Raw genomic sequence first — 20,335 nt, forward strand, 5'->3', positions numbered from 1 at the left:
TGGTATCAATCAACAACACATACAGACAGTATTAACACTAAGGTAGACTCTAGTGGTGCATATAGCCGTAATGGTTTCAACTTGAGGTTCAATACCTTCTACTTCAAATAGAAAAGAATGCTATGCATCACAGTGACTAATGAGAGATACAGCTAGAAAACACACCTCAATCAAGGGATGGAAGGTGTCTCTACTCTACATTATACCATTATCCAATATGGGAAATCGAGAACATTGAAATACTGCTCGTTTTTAAATAAACTGCCTTTTACCTCAGCTTGCTAGGCTAGCTATAGCACAAAGAAGCCCATTGGATTCCATGAAAATGTGACGCCTAGCATTGGGGTGAGTAGCTGTCAGGAGTGTTGGGAAATCCGATGGGCTGCCTTAGCACTATTTAGTCTTGCATGCTGACGAGAAAAGCTGTTTAATTAAAAAGAAATGGAATAACGATGGAATTCCAACCCTGTTCCTAGAGAGCTACCGTCCTGTAGGTCTTAACTCCAACCCTGTTCCTAGAGAGCTACCGTCCTGTAGGTCTTAACTCCAACCCTGTTCCTAGAGAGCTACCGTCCTGTAGGTCTTAACTCCAACCCTGTTCCTAGAGAGCTACCGTCCTGTAGGTCTTAACTCCAACCCTGTTCCTAGAGAGCTACCCTCCTGTAGGTCTTAACTCCAACCCTGTTCCTAGAGAGCTACCGTCCTGTAGGTCTTAACTCCAACCCTGTTCCTAGAGAGCTACCGTCCTGTAGGTCTTAACTCCAACCCTGTTCCTAGAGAGCTACCCTCCTGTAGGTCTTAACTCCAACCCTGTTCCTAGAGAGCTACCCTCCTGTAGGTCTTAACTCCAACCCTGTTCCTAGAGAGCTACCCTCCTGTAGGTCTTAACTCCAACCCTGTTCCTAGAGAGCTACCCTCCTGTAGGTCTTAACTCCAACCCTGTTCCTAGAGAGCTACCCTCCTGTAGGTCTTAACTCCAACCCTGTTCCTAGAGAGCTACCCTCCTGTAGGTCTTAACTCCAACCCTGTTCCTAGAGAGCTACCGTCCTGTAGGTCTTAACTCCAACCCTGTTCCTAGAGAGCTACCCTACTTACAGGAGTGAGCGCATGCATTTTCGTGTACAGCTGTTTTTTTTTATCTCAATATCAAATCATTTCTGGATAACTATTATGTACATTACCATTGTTTTCAAATAAAATTGTAAAAAATAAACAAAATAGCTTCCCAGCAAACAGCAATTTCTCAAGCAAGACTGTCTGGGAATGGTCTGAGTGAGGGGTCTAATTGGACAAGCCTAATGGGAGGGATATGTAACCTGAAAACTGGCTGTTACTGGCTGAGAGGTTTGAAACTGTCTTTGTTAACTCCACCCAACCAAAACAGGCTGACATTTCAGGCAGTCTTTTTAAACAGCTCTTACACTAAAAGGGCATCATCATCATTTTCCCAATTTCACAATATAATTCCAACCTCATACTGTGGAATATATATATATATATATATATATACTGCTCAAAAAAATAAAGGGAACAATTAAACAACACATCCTAGATCTGAATGAAAGAAATAATCTTATTAAATACTTTTTTCTTTACATAGTTGAATGTGCTGACAACAAAATCACACAAAAATAATCAATGGAAATCCAATTTATCAACCCATGGAGGTCTGGATTTGGAGTCACACTCAACATTAAAGTGGAAAACCACACTACAGGCTGATCCAACTTTGATGTAATGTCCTTAAAACAAGTCAAAATGAGGCTCAGTAGTGTGTGTGGCCTCCACGTGCCTGTATGACCTCCCTACAACGCCTGGGCATGCTCCTGATGAGGTGGCGGATGGTCTCCTGAGGGATCTCCTCCCAGACCTGGACTAAAGCATCCGCCAACTCCTGGACAGTCTGTGGTGCAACGTGGCGTTGGTGGATGGAGCGAGACATGTCCCAGATGTGCTCAATTGGATTCAGGTCTGGGGAACGGGCGGGCCAGTCCATAGCATCAATGCCTTCCTCTTGCAGGAACTGCTGACACACTCCAGCCACATGAGGTCTAGCATTGTCTTGCATTAGGAGGAACCCAGGGCCAACCGCACCAGCATATGGTCTCACAAGGGGTCTGAGGATCTCATCAGTCAGGCTACCTCTGGCGAGCACATGGAGGGCTGTGCGGCCCCCCAAAGAAATGCCACCCCACACCATGACTGACCCACCGCCAAACCGGTCATGCTGGAGGATGTTGCAGGCAGCAGAATGTTCTCCACGGCGTCTCCAGACTCTGTCACGTCTGTCACATGTGCTCAGTGTGAACCTGCTTTCATCTGTGACGAGCACAGGGCGGCAGTGGCGAATTTGCCAATCTTGGTGTTCTCTGGCAAATGCCAAACGTCCTGCACGGTGTTGGGCTGTAAGCACAACCCCCACCTGTGGACGTCGGGCCCTCATGGAGTCTGTTTCTGACCGTTTGAGCAGACACATGCACATTTGTGGCCTGCTGGAGGTCATTTTGCAGGGCTCTGGCAGTGCTTCTCCTGCTCCTCCTTGCACAAAGGCGGAGGTAGCGGTCCTGCTGCTGGGTTGTTGCCCTCCTACAGCCTCCTCTACGTCTCCTGATGTACTGGCCTGTCTCCTGGTAGCGCCTCCATGCTCTGGACACTACGCTGACAGACACAGCAAACCTTCTTGCAACAGCTCGCATTGATGTGCCATCCTGGATGAGCTGCACTACCTGAGCCACTTGTGTGGGTTGTAGACTCCGTCTCATGCTACCGCTAGAGTGAAAGCACCGCCAGCATTCAAAAGTGACCAAAACATCAGCCAGGAAACATAGGAACTGAGAAGTGGTCTGTGGTCCCCACCTGCAGAACCACTCCTTTATTGGGGGTGTCTTGCTACTTGCCTATAATTTCCACCTGTTGTCTATTCCATTTGCACAACAGCATGTGAAATTTATTGTCAATCAGTGTTGCTTCCTAAGTGGACAGTTTGATTTCACAGAAGTGTGATTGACTTGGAGTTATATTGTGTTGTTTAAGTGTTCCCTTTATTTTTTTGAGCAGTGTATATAACATATGATTATTACATATTTGACTGCACTGGGCCTATTTCAGCAAATTGTGGGAAAATATGACAGCTCTTTTTTTCTATCTCAGTGAATTTCTAAAACGAGTCACTGTAAATGAATATGTGAACTGTAAGAGCCTACAATAAGTTGTAAAATATTAATGACAAATGATCATCAATCATTATTTAAGTTGTAAATCATTTTTATTCCCCCAAAAGTGTTTAGACATCCCTCTATTAAGAAGGCCAATATTCAGACTAAAGAACCACTTTGGGTGTATCCATTATCTGTATCATAACACCTACAATGGGTTTTCGTTCGAACACCAGTGAACAGTGTGCTGCTAATAGCTTACCTTCCTCAACAGGTGTCTGCTTCGCAACACACGTGACCACCGTCCCATGACAACGCTCCAAGGGGTTGAGCCACCCTGAATGCACCTCTTTGATGGCTCCATCCGCGACCTTCCACGCAACTTTGGAGAGAGTTTAAAGTTCGTTCTTATTAACGCTTGATACTCTTCGGTGTACTACTTTTCATGGTTTCATTAAATAATGTTGGTGTTTTGAATTGTTGTATTTTAACAGTGTAGGCTTCATTTAGTGTATCAGCAAATTATATTTATTTGATTAATTTTCATCGAATGAGGAGAGAGCATCGCACTACGACAGCACAGGCAGACAGGTGAGGGCAGTACTTCGTGCTGTCAATTAAATTACAACTCTGACACAACCAGAAAGTGACACATATGTCAATGTGCAATATAATTTTTAACCAGTAGATGTCAGCATCTTATAGATAATGCAGTAAGTGATAGCCTCTGTTCACAGATTCTGAAATAGACTTGCACACAAAATAGTACAGCTGGTGCAGAATATATGCGTTATTGTCTGACCATGTGGTTCAGTACATAATAAAAAATAATTTATATTATCAATTTTCATCGTATGAGGGCCTCTAACTAGTACAGAGGCAGGCTGTACGTTCAACCCTTTCAACCGCTGTAGTCCAGTTGAAAGGGCAGTTCTTGGTATTGTCAATTAAATGAAACTATTTTATGACAATTTGACAAAACCAGTCAGCGACCCAGGTTTGATTTTATCTCAGCCTATTGGTTATTTTAGACCAGTGAGTCCGCCTACTTTATGAAAGGACATATTTTTTCACCAATCAGAATCCTATTCTTACTGCAAAGGGGCGTGACTTCAACGGGAAACAACGCACCAGCGCACTCTTCAGCCAACATATGAAGTCACCTCTCTTTGTATCCTCTAATCATGTTTCGCTTTGGGCGGGCTCGACGCACAACATACCATTAGAAAAATACATCATGAGTGGAAGTGTTTGACATGAGGATAAAGGCAACTGTCAGTCTGAGACGTCAACAGATTCACGAAGACGGATAACTGTACAAAAATGTCAACAAAGGACGTATTTGTCAGATGCCGAATCTGATTTTGGGGATTGTCGCGGCTGTCCCATTTCCAAACGGAAACCACAGCTAGCTTCTGTACTGGACACGCGCTAGCTAGTTAGCTTATTCTCGATTCTAGGACGTTTCATCATTTACAATACAAAACTGAATGTTGTTTCAGTCATGAGTCCAGCCGGGTGCTCACATGTGAACGCTTATAAGGTGGACAATTGGAGGCAAAACCTACGAGTCATATATCAATGCTTTGTTTGGAGCGGGAGTGCTGAAACCAGGAGACGAAAGGTAAAACAGGAATGCCATTGCCAGAAACTGAAGCAAAAACGGAATATAAACTACGCACAGACAGAAGGGCTAACGTTATGCATAAAACGCCCAACACAGTTTCAAGCACACAAATGTACACCCACGTAACGTTACACTGTTAGAGTCTGGTGGTTTAATGCAGACACATTGCGCTAGCTAGCACACCACAGCTCGTTCGTTGTGACTGGAAACGCAGGGCATAAAGTTACCCCATCATCATGCTACCTGGGAATATTCAAAGCACATCAATCTCATCATAGGAACTACATTACATCAATCAGTCATTAGATCATCATGTCTAGCTGGCTAATTGACACAGCAGAACTAACGTTGTCCTACAATAGCTAGCTAACACCAGTCTAGACTTGATCATCACTGCCAGTTAAATTAACTAGCTTGATACGGTGTGTTACTGCAGGAAAATAAACGCCAACAATGATGACGCGAGAAACTCACTCTCCGTGTTTAGATAACTAGTAAATAGCCAGCGTAGGTTGTGGTCATTTAGCTATGTAGCTAGTTAGAGCGCTAGTTGACATCTAGCCCGGTGTTGCTGGTTGGCTAGCTAACGTTACCAAGAATCTAGCTCATCAGCAAATCATTTATTGTAGGGTATCAACTGAGCTTTTACTGTAGCTATCTATTGAACCCCTTTCTTAAAATGATACAATATGTTTGCATGCCAACGTGACTGTGTCCTTACGTTACATCATTTATTTATGTGAATGTGGTTTGCTATTTTGACCAGATCCACCTATTGTCACTAGCAACAGCCCACTTGTGCATTGTTCAGTGAAGCATGCTCCCTCCCACCCCTCATTCAGGCCAGCAAGGCGCAAGCCCCGCACACTAAACCATTTCGGTCGACCATCTGCGCTTCTCCCCCAAATGACTTGCCATATAACTATAAATGAGGTTCTTGGCATCTCAATTCAGTCATTGTGTCTCAAAATATCCCGACCCTATAGGCTACTGATAGCAATTCTTTCTTTTCCCAATTTTAGCAAATATTAGGCTAGCTAGCCTAAATTATGTCAACCTTTTGTTTTTGATTTTCAGTCCTGTTTGTCCCTCAAAGCTTTCATGTTGTCAGTGTCCTCTACTGAATGAATGGTTTGATTGCTTTTGACTACAACCTATGTTTTTGTTTCCACTGGCAGTCACAACACACCTTACATGTTTTATTTCGTTGTTGTTGAACTAGGTGCTTCAGAATGATGTGAGATGGACACCATTGGTGAGTCGACAAACTTCTCCTTCCTCCTTGCACTAACATGAGTAGAGTGGGTACAGTAAACCAAATGCTGCTTTCTCCCCTTTTTACTTTCCCTCACATGTCCTTCATACTAGTGCTATGGCCGTTCATTACCCAGGACTGAGTTAGGAAAACCCTGCTGCAGATGGATAGCAGTGGAGGCTGGTGGGAAGAGCTATAGGATGGGCTCATTGTAATGGCTGGAATGGTACCAAACACATGGTAACGTGTTTGACTTCATTCCATTGATTCCATTCAAGCAAACACAATGAGCCCGTCCTTCTAAAGCTCCCCCCACCAGCCTCCTCTGACAGAAATGCTATCATCTATCTGGATGGTTGATAGCCTAGCACATTGTCCTGCAACACTTGATGTGTTTCTAACTGCTAAAGCTTTAGCTCAACTACTATATTTGGTGAGACACAATGAGTACTATATGATGACAGACACGGGTCTGTCTCTAGAACAAACAGATGTCGCCAGAGGGTCGATGACCCTTTGTTTGTACAGCGCTACAGCAGTTCACTAGAACTTGATGGTTGTTAACACACTCCTTTCAGACTCTGCTTCCCCCTCCCTCTCCCCCCTCCCCCCACCTCTCTCGCTCTCTCTCGCTCTCTCTCCTGTCCAGGCTCTCTCTCTCGCTCTCTCTCCTGTCCAGGCTCTCTCTCTCGCTCTCTCTCCTGTCCAGGCTCTCTCTCTCGCTCTCTCTCCTGTCCAGGCTCTCTCTCTCGCTCTCTCTCCTGTCCAGGCTCTCTCTCCTGTCCAGGCTCTCTCCCTCCCTCTCTCTCTCCTGTCCAGGCTCTCTCCCTCCCTCTCTCTCTCCTGTCCAGGCTCTCTCCCTCCCTCTCTCTCTCCTGTCCAGGCTCTCTCCCTCCCTCTCTCTCTCCTGTCCAGGCTCTCTCCCTCCCTCTCTCTCTCCTGTCCAGGCTCTCCCTCTCTCCTGTCCAGGCTCTCCCTCTCCTCTCTCTCCTGTCCAGGCTCTCCCTCTCCTCTCTCTCCTGTCCAGGCTCCCCCTCCCTCTCTCTCCTGTCCAGGCTCTCCCTCTCCTCTCTCTCCTGTCCAGGCTCTCCCTCTCTCCTGTCCAGGCTCTCCCTCTCCTCTCTCTCCTGTCCAGGCTCTCCCTCCCTCCCTCCCTCTCCTCTCTCTCCTGTCCAGGCTCTCCCTCTCTCCCTCCCTCTCCTCTCTCTCCTGTCCAGGCTCCCCCTCTCCTCTCTCTCTCCTGTCCAGGCTCTCCCGCCCTCCCTCTCTCTCTCCTGTCCAGGCTCTCCCGCCCTCCCTCTCTCTCTCCTGTCCAGGTTCTCCCGCCCTCCCTCTCTCTCTCCTGTCCAGGCTCTCCCGCCCTCCCTCTCTCTCTCCTGTCCAGGCTCTCCCGCCCCTCCCTCTCTCTCTCCTGTCCAGGCTCTCCCGCCCTCCCTCTCTCTCTCCTGTCCAGGCTCTCCCTCTCCTCTCTCTCCTGTCCAGGCTCTCCCTCTCCTCTCTCTCCTGTCCAGGCTCCCCCTCCCTCTCTCTCTCCTGTCCAGGCTCTCCCTCCCTCCCTCTCCTCTCTCTCCTGTCCAGGCTCTCCCTCTCTCTCTCCTGTCCAGGCTCTCCCTCCCTTTCTCCCTCCCTCCCTCTCTCTCCTGTCCAGGCTCTCTCTCTCTCCCTCCCTACCTCCCTCCCTCCCTCCCTCCCTTGTCCAGGCTCTCTCTCCCTCCCTCTCTCGGTCCTCTCCTGTATAGTAGTACATCATCATGATTAACTTTGCTTTTCGTCCCTCAGTCTCAGAGCCCTCTCTTTTCAAATTAATTAACCGAGCGCATCCTCTGAAGCCTCACTGTGTGCACACTGCTCACAGCTACGATCGACACTCCCAGAGGTAACCACCAGTAACCACAACTCTGCAGCTAACTCCCTAAAGCCCCAGGAGGAGCATGTTGAAATGGGATTGCTGCGCCTGGGCAGGCTGGGTGTTTAGAGCCCACTTGGTCCCAAATGCAGCATATCTGAAACTCTGTATGTGTTCCAACCCCAAGGGCTATGCTAAGTCGAAGCTCTCTCTATTCAAGGCAGGTAATCAGCTTTGTTAGATGTTTGAATGGAGACTATGGACGTTGAGCAGTGGGCTTATTTCTTTACCAGGGTCCTGTTCACTAGGGCACACCAAAGCAAAATGTTTTGTAATGGAAAATGAAAAAAAGCTTTTCTTATTGGACAAGTTCTGATAGTACTGCCCTGTTTCACTCCGTTTTGTGCCTATTGAACACCACAGGAGGTTGGTGGCACCTTAATTGGGGAGGACAGGCCCATGGTAATGATTGGAGCAGAATAGGTGGAATGGTATCTAATACTTCAAACACAAAGTTTTTGATGTGTTTGATGCCATTCCATTGGCTCCGTTCCAGCCATTATTATGAGCCTTCCTCCCCTCAACCCAGATAAGTAGTTGTGGACATTGTTATGTTGTCTCGATGTCCTTATTATTGAGCCCCAGTGAGGGTCTGCTGGCTTCTCTGTGGGTATGAAAGAAGCTATTAGCTTTTGGCACTCACTCCCAGTCGCTACTGAGTTTGCCCAGAGCATCAATCAGGTCAACTCAGTTTTTGTGTGCAGGCAGTAGAGGTCGACCGATTATGATTTTTCAACACCGATACCGATTATTGGAGGACCAGAAAAGGCCGATACTGATTAATCGGCTGATTTAAAAAAAAAAAAAATAAATAAATAAATAAAAAAAACCGAACAAAAATAATGTTTAAAAATAAAAAAATAACATTGTATTTATTTGTAATAATGACAATTACAACAATACTGAATGAACACTTATTTTAACTTAATATAATACATCAATAAAATCAATTTAGCCTCAAATAAATAATGAAACATGTTCAATTTGGTTTAAATAATGCAAAAACAAAGTGTTGGAGAAGAAAGTAAAAGTGCAATATTTGCCATGTAAAAAAGCTAACATTTAAGTTCCTTGCTCAGAACATGAGAACATATGAAAGCTGGTGGTTCCTTTTAACACGAGTCTTCAATATTCCCAGGTAAGAAGTTTTAGGTTGTAGTTATTATAGGAATTATAGGACTATTTCTCTCTACGATTTGTATTTCATATACCTTTGACTATTGGATGGTCTTATAGGCACTTTAGTATTGCCAGTGTAACAGTATAGCTTCCGTCCCTCTCCTCGCTCCTACCTGGGCTCGAACCAGGAACACATCGACAACAGCCACCCTCGAAGCAGCGTTACCCACGTAGAGGAAGGGGAAACAACTACTCCAAATCTCAGAGCGAGTGACGTTTGAAACGCTATTAGCGCGCACCCGCTAACTAGCTAGCGATTTCACATCGGTTACACCAGCCTAATCTTGGGAGTTGATAGGCTTGAAGTCATAAACAGCGCAATGCATTGCGAAGGGCTGCTGGCAAAACGCACGAAAGTGCTATTTTGAATGAATGCTTACGAGCCTGCTGCTGCATACCATCGCTCAGTCAGACTGCTCTATCAAATCATAGACTTAATTATAACATAATAACAGACAGAAACACGAGCCTTAGGTCATTAATATGGTCGAATCCGGAAACTATCATCTCGAACTATCATCTTTTTCTTTCAGTGAAATACGGAACCGGTCCATATTTTATCTAACGGGTTGCATCCCTAAGTCTAAATATTCCTGTTACATTGAACAACCTTCAATGGTATGTCATAATTATGTAAAATTCTGGCAAATTAATTCACAACGAGCCAGGCAATGAACGCAAGAGCAGTGACACAATTTCATGTTAGCAGGCAATATTAACTAAATATGCAGGTTTAAAAATATATACTTGTGTATTGATTTTAAAGAAAGGCATTGATGGTTAGGTACATTGTTGCAACGACAGTGCTTTTTTCGCAAATGCGCTTGTTAAATCATCACCCATTTGTCGAAGTAGGCTGTGATTCGATGGGAAATTAACAGGCACCGCATCGATTATATGCAACGCAGGACACGTTAGATAAAGTAGTAATATCATCAACCATGTGTAGTTAACTAGTGATTATGTTAAGATTGATTGTTTTTTTATAAGATAAGTTTAATGCTAGCTAGCAACTTACCTTGGCTTCTTGCTGCCCTCGCGTAACAGGTAGTCAGCCTGCCACGCAGGCTCCTCGTGGAGTGCAATGTAAGGCAGGTGGTTAGAGCATTGGACTAGTAACCAGAAGGTTGCAAAAACGAAACCCCGAATCCCCCCTGAACAAGGCAGTTAACCCCCGTTCCTAGGCCATCACTGAAAATAAGAATGTGTTCTTAATCTGACTTGCCTAGTTAAATAAAGGTGTAAAAAAATATATAAAGAAATCGGCAAATCGGTGGCCAAAAATACCGGTTACCGATTGTTATGAAAACTTGAAATCGGCCCTAATTAATCGGCCATTCTGATTAATCGGTCGACCTCTAGCAGACAGTTATAGGAATTCACATTCATTATCGGAATGAAGTCGCCTTTCTCTGCAGTCCTGGGTTCAAATACTATTTGAAATCTTTCAAATACTTTGAGTGTTTGCGCAAGCCTGCCTAGAGTGCCAAATAGGCTGGGTTTAACTTTTTGGGACAATTCTTTTGGTACATTAAGCCAGGCAAGCTCAATCAAGCACAGATAGAAATAATTTCAAAAGACTATCAAATAGTATTTGAACCCAGGTTTGTCGAGTACATTTTTTAAAGCTGCACTGTTCTCCATTTGTCAGCACTGCTTTGCCCCAACCAAACACTGGTGACTGTTTCTGTTGTTTCATCATCACGATTCGTGGAACTATGTAGCTGCCTGTTGTGCAAACAGGACAAAGCAACAAAGGTAGGCAAATGTGTCGGTGACCTGAGGGTTTAAAGGTCCCTCAGCTGCAGAGCTGGAACCTGAATGTGGACGCTGGGTTTAAGGTCAAATTCCCCACGTTTTTTACTCTTACCTCTGTCTATAAAGGCTGAATATCTTCAAGGCAAAGTTATATTTAATGAAGTAATTCACAGGAACTTCCTTTTACCATATGGCTTGGCATACGTCATATTTTCCAGCTTTATCGGCCTGGATAGTTGCCCAGTTATGTTCCTCCTTCCTTGTACTTTGTTGTGGATCCCTCAAGTCTCTTTCTCTCACTCCTAGCCCAGCCCCAATCTCTTTGGTCTGCGTCCCGGTCTGTCAGCAGTAATGTTGCCTCCAGTATACAGGAAGGATATTTCCTGACCAGGTTTTAGGACAAAGAGACTCCTATAACGTCCCTCATACTGTGTGTCTTTAATGTGTAGGTAACATACCACTGCCACTCAGTCTAATGAATAATAGGGTGGCTGATATAACAGGGAAAAGGTCACTGACATTGTCCCTGGCCTTGGTATTGTGAATAGATACCTCCTGCCTTGAAACTATCACATCAGCGGATGAGGAATCACAATTGTAAACCATCTCAGTACCTACACAAACATCCATTGCTCTCCGTCTATCTGTGTAGAAGTTGAAGATGGAGTAGGCTACACTACAGTATCAGTCAGGAGACGACCCTCAGTCTGTGCAACTGAAAAATAAAGCTACATTAACCAATATTAACCTCATGTGAGAGAATACTCTTTTATAAGCACCTCCTGCCTTAGTTCCCACCATATTTTATTTTTAAAGCACCTCCACAGTCACATCTCATCTATCTTCATAATTTATGTCATTTCTACCTCCCCAGCTCTATGGGCTCTCTGGTCCAAGATGGCTGTCTGTTTGGGATAGCTAGAGTTGGAGGGAATGGGTGCAGGCCTAGTTATCAGGCCTAGTTACCAGGCCTAGTTACCAGGCCTAGTTACCAGGCCTAGTTACCAGGCCTAGTTACCAGGCCTAGTTATCAGGCCTAGTTATCAGGCCTAGTTATCAGGCCTAGTTACCAGGCCTAGTTACCAGGCCTAGTTATCAGGCCTAGTTACCAGGCCTAGTTACCAGGCCTAGTTACCAGGCCTAGTTACCAGGCCTAGTTACCAGGCCTAGTTATCAGGCCTAGTTACCAGGCCTAGTTACCAGGCCTAGTTACCAGGCCTAGTTACCAGGCCTAGTTACCAGGCCTAGTTATCAGGCCTAGTTACCAGGCCTAGTTATCAGGCCTAGTTACCAGGCCTAGACCATGGCTGTCATCTGTTTCTCAATGGAAGCTCTCCATCCAAGAGCATCAAGGTAATGTAACGCTGCTCGTGGTGGGATTCAGACGCACTATTTTTCCTTCTCCATCACTGCTATTAATGGGTTACCACCACTGTATGGATCCAGCAGCAGCCGTAACGTTATAAGGCTGTTCATTCCTATAACATTTCATCAATGTTTTCCACTAATGGTTTTCATGGTTTTATCAGTAATGTGGTTATCAGCAGATAGTTTGTCCTGTCACTCACGGTCCAGGCAGTCATTCGGTGCCCTCAGCCTCTCTGCTCTGTTCACTCAGCTTATAACAGCCTGCTGAGCACGACACCCCCCGAGGCGACAGCCTGAGGGCTGGTGGATTCTAAGCCATCTTTACAGCACACAGTCATGGTCGTGCATATGAATTGTGTAGCCTATTTCTGTCGTTTTGCTGCCCCACTAGGAACCATAAAGCGTAAGCTACTTCCCTTGAAAAAAGCTGTGCGTTGAACATTATTTTTCTAGGCTGAAATATTAGCCGGGCTGGCTGACAACGTCATGAAAATAATGCACGCACATCGATGGGTCTGAAGGCCGTGTGACGTTACGATTCTGAACGGTTGTAGCGGTATTTATTAGAGAGGGGTAAAGAGAGATTTTGTTGGGGTGCCAGGCAGGTATTAACCATGCCGAAAGGAAAAGAGTAGAATAGAGAGTACCACTACCAGACCCACAGACATCAGCAGAAGAGACTGCCTAGAGTGTAGCCTGTTTACCAGATAGCCAGTGGAGAGAAAAGAATACACACCCTATAAAACCCACAGCACAGGGGTAACCCCACCAAGAATACCTCCTACAATAATAATAATAATGGCAGAGCAATTGAACAGCAACTTCATACAAGAAAGAACCCAGTCATCAACAGAGGATTTGCAATAATCTGTATTATCTTCCAGTGGAGGAGTGCAGAGGGTATGAATGTGGGGGGTGTTCATAGACACAACAAAGGCCTTAAAAATGCCACAATCTTCTCGGTCACTTGTCATTAGTACACCCTGCCTCAATACAGTTCAAATAACAATACACAACTTGCAAGCGACCTCCCTTTTAACCTCTTTGGTATAGGGGGCAGTATTGAGAATTTTGGAAAAAATATGTTCCCATTTTTAACTGCCTCCTACACCAACTCAGAAGCTAGAATATGCATATTATTGTTCAGGTTTGGATAGAAAACACTCTGAATTTTCTAAAACTGTTTGAATGGTGTCTGTGAGTATAACAGAACTCCTATGGCAGGCAAAAACCTGACAAGGCTTCAAGCAGGAAGTACCCTGTCTGACAAGGAGTCGTGCGTCTTACCTCTTTTTATTGAAAAGTAAGGATCTTAGCTGTAACGTGACAATTCCCAGGGCTCCAATAGGCTCTCAGAGCCCGCGAAATAACTGAAGGTTTACGAGGGAACCTCAGGTTGAAATATATTATCGCCTTTTGTAAGTGGATGCTCGGAGGACCTTTCAATGATGCGCGTGCATGAGTCGCTTCTGAGGAGAAATTTTATTCGGCTGTTTAGGCTCAATGCATACTCCCGGTCGGAATATTAACACTTCTCTATGACATAAATGGCATAAAAATTGGTTTTAAACAGCGGTTGACATGCTTCGAAGTACGGTAATGGAATATTTAGACATTTTTGACACGCCAATGCGCCATGCGCGACACCGCGAAGAAGCATTCTAGAACTCACGAACAAAACGTCGCTGTTGGAACATAACGATGGATTATTTGGGACCAAACCAACATTTGTTATTGAAGTAGAAGTCCTGGCAGTGTATTCTGATGAAGAACAAGCAAGGTAAGAACATTTTTCTTATAGGAAATGTGATTTTGGTGGAGGCTGAACTGGGTGGGTATCTAAATAGCTAGCCCTGTAATGCCGGGCTATGTACTTAGATTATTGCAAAATGTGCTTCATCCGAAAAGCTATTTTAAAATCGGACATATCGAGTGCATAGAGGGGTAATGTATCTATAATTCTTAAAATAATTGTTATGCTTTTTGTGAACGTTTATCGTGAGTAATTTAGTAAAATCACCGGAAGTGTTCGGTGGGAATGCTAGTTCTGAACGTCACATGCTAATGTAAAAAGCTGGTTTTTGATATAAATATGAACTTGATTGAACAGACATGCATGTATTGTATAACACAATGTCCTAGGTGTGTCATCTGATGAAGATCATCAAAGGTTAGTGCTGCATTTAGATATGGTTTGGGTTTATGTGACATGATATGCTAGCTTGAAAAATGGCTGTGTGATTATTTCTGGCTGGGTACTCTGCTGACATAATCTAATGTTTTGCTTTTGTTGTAAAGCCTTTTTGAAATCGGACAGTGGGGTTAGATTAACGAGATTCTTGTCTTTAAATAGCTGTGAAATAGTCATATGTTTGAGAAATTGAAGTTATAGCATTTCTAACGATTCAAAAATCGCGCCACTGGATTGAAGTGGCTGTTACGTAGGTGGGACGAAATCGTCCCACATGTACCAGAGAGGTTTTAACTAAAATGTCCACCCAAATACTTCTGGCAGGGCAATAATAGTCCAGCTCTAATGAACTTCAATGGGAAGTGCATTTGAAAAATAGAAAGTCTGTTGCAGGGTAAAGCACTGGAACGATAGAGGGAAGAGAAAGAGAACAAGAGAGATCTTAGCTGTGGTCTTCAGGCGTGCCGGTGTACTGTCTGACCGTCCGATGGTTTGTTGGTTTGTATGTCAAAGCTTCGCAACAATGTTGCTACTAATCCATGCGATCCGTAACCGGCGCGGTCCCAAACGATAACAACCACGACCTAGAGCGGTCACACCGATGATTGAGTTAAATACTTTATAAACTACACACGCTGAAAATAAACAAAACTTCTGCAGCATAGCACACACAAACAAACTGTCGTGCCAACCAAGAGCTCCTCCCCAGAGAGCTGAAAGAGCTGTCTTTTAGTTCCTCCTTCCTTACTGCTGATGCGCTCTTAACTTTTTAAGGTATATGGGGCAGTATTTTCGATTTCGGATGAAAAGCGTGCCCAGAGTAAACTGCCTAATACTCGGGCCCAGAGTCAAATATTTGCATATTATTAGTAGATTTGGATAGAAAACACTCTGAAGTTTCTAAAACTGTTTGAATGATGTCTGTGAGTATAACAGAACTCATATGGCAGGCAAAAACCTGAGAAAAATCCAACCAGAAAGTGAGAAATCTGATGCTTGTAGTCTTTTCAAGTCATTGCCTATCTAACACACAGTGATTTAGGGTTCATTTTGCACTTCCTAAGGCTTCCACTAGATGTCAACAGTCTTTAGAACCTTGTTTCAGGCTTTTGCAGTGAACAGAGAGTGAACAAGAAGGCCGGGAAGTTGGTGACTCAGAAAATGACATGAGTTCATTGGCGTGCATTCACGTGATGAGGTAGCTGTGTTCCAACCAGAAAGTGAGAAATCTGATGCTTGTAGTCTTTTCAAGTCATTGCCTATCTAACACACAGTGATTTAGGGTTCATTTTGCACTTCCTAAGGCTTCCACTAGATGTCAACAGTCTTTAGAACCTTGTTTCAGGCTTTTGCAGTGAACAGAGAGTGAACAAGAAGGCCGGGAAGTTGGTGACTCAGAAAATGACATGAGTTCATTGGCGTGCATTCACGTGATGAGGTAGCTGTGTTCCATAACGTTTTTCAAGACATTGGAATCGTCCGGTTGGAATATTATTGTAGTTTTATGTGAAAAAGGCCCTAAAGATTGATGCTATACAACGTTTGACATGTTTCTACGAACGTAAATATAACTTTTTTTTACTTTTCGTCGTTAAATCTTCGGTGCGCTTCCTACATTTGGAGTAGCTTACTGAACGCGCAAACAACAAGGAGGTATTTGGACATAAATGATGGACTTTATCGAACTAAACAACATTTATTGTGGACCTGGGATTCCTGGAAGTGCCTTCTGATGAAGATCATCAAAGGTAAGTGAATATTTATAATGCTATTTATGATTTTAGATGACTCCAAAATGGCGGGTATCTGTATTGCCTGATGTATTTTTCTGAGCGCCGTACTCATATTATTGCAAAGTGTGCTTTCCCCGTGAAGCTTTTTTGAAATCTGTCACAGCTGTTGCATTAAGGAGATGTTTATCTATAATTATTTGAATAACAGTTTATATTTTATCAACGTTTATGATGAGTATTTTTGTAAATTGTTGTGCTCATTCACCGGCAGTTTTGGAGGCAAAATATTTTCTGAACATCACGTGCCAATGTAAAATGGGGTTTTTGGATATAAATATGAACTTTATCGAAGAAAACATACATGTATTGTGTAACATTGAGTCCTAGGAGTGTCATCTGATGAAGATCGTCAAAGGTTGGTGCTTAATTTTAGCTGTATTTCTGGTTTTTGTGACTCCTCTCCTGCTTGTGACTCCTCTCCTGCTTTCGCCGTAAAGCCTTTTTGAAATCGGACAATGTGGTTGGATTAAGGAGAGGTGTATCTTTAAAATGGTGTAAAATAGTTGTATGTTTGAGAAATTTGAATTATGACATTTTGTTGTTTTGAATTTGCCACCCTGATATTTCACTGGCTGTGTCCCGCAGGTGGCGTCCCACGTAGCATCCCACTAGCGTCCCACGTAGCCCATAGAAGTTAGTGTCAGTGCACGGTGAAGGCTCCGTGCAGGATTTCGCCACACTCCTCCCCCCATGAAAAAACAAAGCCTGTAGAAACAGAGAGGATGCAGGCTTTGACAGGTTCATGTTCCTGCTACAAAAAACCAGTGAAGTCCTCATCATCAGAGTCCTCCACGAAGAGGTCCTGCAGGTGTTGCTTTTGCCTGGGATCCAGCTCTTCTGCAGTAGGGTAGCAGGGCTTTAGGTCAACAACATGCACCGTCCTGTCATCTTCCCCAGTGTCCTCCAAACAGACCAAGTAGTTCACTGGTCCCAACTGCTGCACCATACGGTATGGACCTTTCCATCTCGAAGCTAGCTTGGCAGTGAACTTCTTAGACGCCTTTGACAGATGATGTGAACGTACCCAGACACGAGACTTGGGTGGGAAACACACGTCTCATCTGTGTTTGTCATAGTTTGAGCTGTCGTTGTTTGGCCTTGATTTTGCTGGCCTCCACTCTGGCTAGCAAGGTATGGTGGTGTTGGACGGCATCAAACGCTGGGCAGTCGGGTGAAACATTGGAGCTTTGTAAGACTCTGTCCATCGGACCTTTTAGTGGTCTTCCCAGGTGGAGTTCGGCGGGAGTGACCCCAGAAGTCTCCTGCACGGCAGAGTTCAGTGCAATGTGAAATTCAGGAAGATGCTGATCCCACCTTGTGTGCAGATCCCCCACAAATGAAGCAATCATCCCCTCCAGGGTTTGGTTTACCCTCTCGGTCAGGTTGGTCTGAGGATGGTAGGCTTGTGGTCAACTTGGCAATTCCACCCCAGTAGGTACAGAGCTCTTTGTAGATTCCTGATATGAACTGCGGACCTCGGTCAGAGAGGATTTGGTCTGGAATCCCAAATCTGGTCAAAATTTCCCTTCGCAGAAGCTTTGGCTTTGCGGAGGGGAAACAACTCCACCCAGTGTGTGTAGTAGTTCACTACCACCAATAAAAATTAATTCCGTGTCCCCTGGCTGGGAGGAAAAGGTCCCATGAGATAAATTCCCAACATTTCATTTGGATGGTTCACCACAGTCTGCTGCATTTTCCCGGCAGGTCTGCCAATGTCTGGTTTGTATTTCTGGAAGACTTCACACTGCTGTACAAAATTCCGGGTATCAACCCACATGCCTGGCCAGTAAACCACCTCTTGTTATCTTCGGTAAGTCTTAAAAACTCCAAGATGGCCACTCATGGGATTGGCATGATAAACTTGGATAATCTGGTCACTCAATGTAGAGGGAATGAAGACACGGTAATGGGTGCTGTGTATTCCATCTCTTCTTGGAGTTTTTCGATACACTTTATCCTGAATTATGCTGAATTTATCATTGAAGCGACTCTTCGAGTCTTCTTCAGACAGACTCGTGGATCGCCATGATGGCAGCATCCTTCTGCTGTGCTCTCCATACACTCATCATCCAGAGGAAAGGAATCATCTAGACACTTAGTGGTAGTGTAAGTGCTGCACAAGGGAGGACAAACATTGGCAGTCTCTAATCCGAGAAAGGGCATCTGCTACAACGTTCAGTTTTCCTTTGCGATACTCAATGATGAAGTCAAACTTCTGCAGTCTGATAGACCAGCGAATAAGATGGCTGTTGGTCTTGCCTGATGCCAGAACCCACTGCAGAGCAGCGTGGTCTTTGACAATGGTGAAGACCTTCGCCTCCAAGTAGTAGCTCCATTTCTCCAAAGCCCAGACTACTGTGAGGCACTCCCTTTCAGTCGTTGAATAATTCCTCTCAGCTGAATTAAGGGTGCGACTTGCATAGGCAAGAACTTCTTCTGTTCCAAGTCCTGTTTGTTGTGCCAAGACTGCTCCAAGTCCTGTTTGACTTGCATCCATGTACACAATGAAATGAGCATTCAGGTTAGGATGTCCAAGCACTGGAGAAGTAATGAGACTGTTTTTGAGTGCTTCAGTAGGAGGCGTGCTTTCTTTAAACGGGTTTCCTGACTCTCTGTGGTCACTACAGATCCCATGGCACCTATTGTAAGAGTAGGGGTGTTGACTCTGGTGTCCTGGCTAAATTCTCAATCTGGCCCTCATACAATCATGTCCACCTAATCATCCCCAGCTTCCAATTGGCCCATTCACCCCCCCCCCCCCCTTCCCTGTAACTATTCCCAAGGTCAGTGCTGTAAATGAGAATGTGTTCTCAGTGAATTTACCTGGTAAAATAAGGGGGGGGGGAAACAAGATTTATTCAGATACCGGTATATTATATAGTGACAATGTGTTTTATCTGATCAACCCGCCATAGTTACAGCTAGTTCTACAATCTCCACTGTCCAAACTCCACCGTGACAAATGATAGCCCTAACAACAGGTGAAGGCTACTACTTATCTCCCCTATCTGTCTCGTGCAGCAGCTGTAGCTCGGGGGTATGTGTCTGTCTGGGATTAGGACTGGGACAAGCCTTTTTTTCTGTTAAACAGCTGTCTAACACCTGTTTCAAGGTACATCTGGCTCGCCTGCTGAGCCCGACTGGCTGCTTAACACACACACACACACACACACACACACACACACACACACTGGCTGGGATTACTGATGCAGAATGACTGGGAGATGGAGGGAGGGATGGAGGCAGTGAAGGCAGGAGAAACGATTATCTCCAGCTGCTCAGGTTAGGTTTGGGAAGTATACCGGGGTATTTTGAGCGGCAGGTAGCCTAGTGGTTAGCGCATTGGACAAGTAACCGGAAGGTTGCTAGATCGAATCCCAGAGCTGACAAGGGAAAAATCTGTTCTGCCCCTGAAAAATAGGGGCAGAACAGAAAATAAGAATTTGTTCTTAACTGACTTGGCTCGTTAAATAAAGGTTAAATAAATAAAACATTTGGAAATAGCTCAGCATGCTCTTTCAATACGGTCAATGTCAATGTTGTTGAAACTATTTTTTTTGGAGTTTTTATTTAATACATTTGAATATTTAATACTTTTTTAGATTCTATGTTCCTGCAGTCAATACGTTAGGAGATAAAGATGGCCTTCTTCATTTGACCTGTCACAGTATTTTTCATTATGAAGTTTGTGTGTCTGTGTTTGTTTTGTGTCAATGTTAGCATAGGCAGGTGAAAGGAGAACCATCACTGAGGAAAGGAATCCACTGTCTCTACCTCTGCACCAGAACCTTGTTTTTCTCCTTATGGTTGGCCTTGGCCTCGTTGACGCTAACACATAGTGGCCGTGTTTGCTGCTTGCAGAGATGCTTAGCAGCACCGGGACATTGGGGGACGTTGTCACTCAGAGCAGGAAAGGGAACATATGTGCGCTCTTGAGTGGTAGTGGCTCTGTTTCTCTCTCTCTTCCTCTGTTTCTCTCTGTCTCTTCCTCTGTTTCTCTCTGTCTCTTCCTCTGTTTCTCTCTGTCTCTTCCTCTGTTTCTCTCTGTCTCTTCCTCTGTTTCTCTCTGTCTCTTCCTCTGTTTCTCTCTGTCTCTTCCTCTG

The 20,335-nt window shown here is 44.5% G+C and overlaps 2 long non-coding RNA genes across 2 annotated transcripts; one reads left to right on the forward strand and one right to left on the reverse strand.

Moving 5' to 3' along the window:
* The first annotated feature begins 4,323 nt into the window (after positions 1–4,323).
* On the forward strand, positions 4,324–20,141 carry LOC115206877 (uncharacterized). Its single transcript, XR_003880864.1, has 3 exons — positions 4,324–4,779; positions 6,005–6,037; positions 19,953–20,141. It is a non-coding gene; the product is annotated as an uncharacterized LOC115206877 (long non-coding RNA).
* LOC115206894 (uncharacterized) lies at positions 13,101–14,986 on the reverse strand. The gene is made up of 2 exons (XR_003880878.1): positions 14,735–14,986; positions 13,101–13,288 (listed from the first exon to the last, which is right to left on the reverse strand). It is a non-coding gene; the product is annotated as an uncharacterized LOC115206894 (long non-coding RNA).
* Positions 20,142–20,335: the final 194 nt, after the last annotated feature.

This window comes from Salmo trutta, chromosome 1 (genome assembly GCF_901001165.1).
Source record: "Salmo trutta chromosome 1, fSalTru1.1, whole genome shotgun sequence".
Lineage (NCBI taxonomy): Eukaryota > Metazoa > Chordata > Actinopteri > Salmoniformes > Salmonidae > Salmo > Salmo trutta.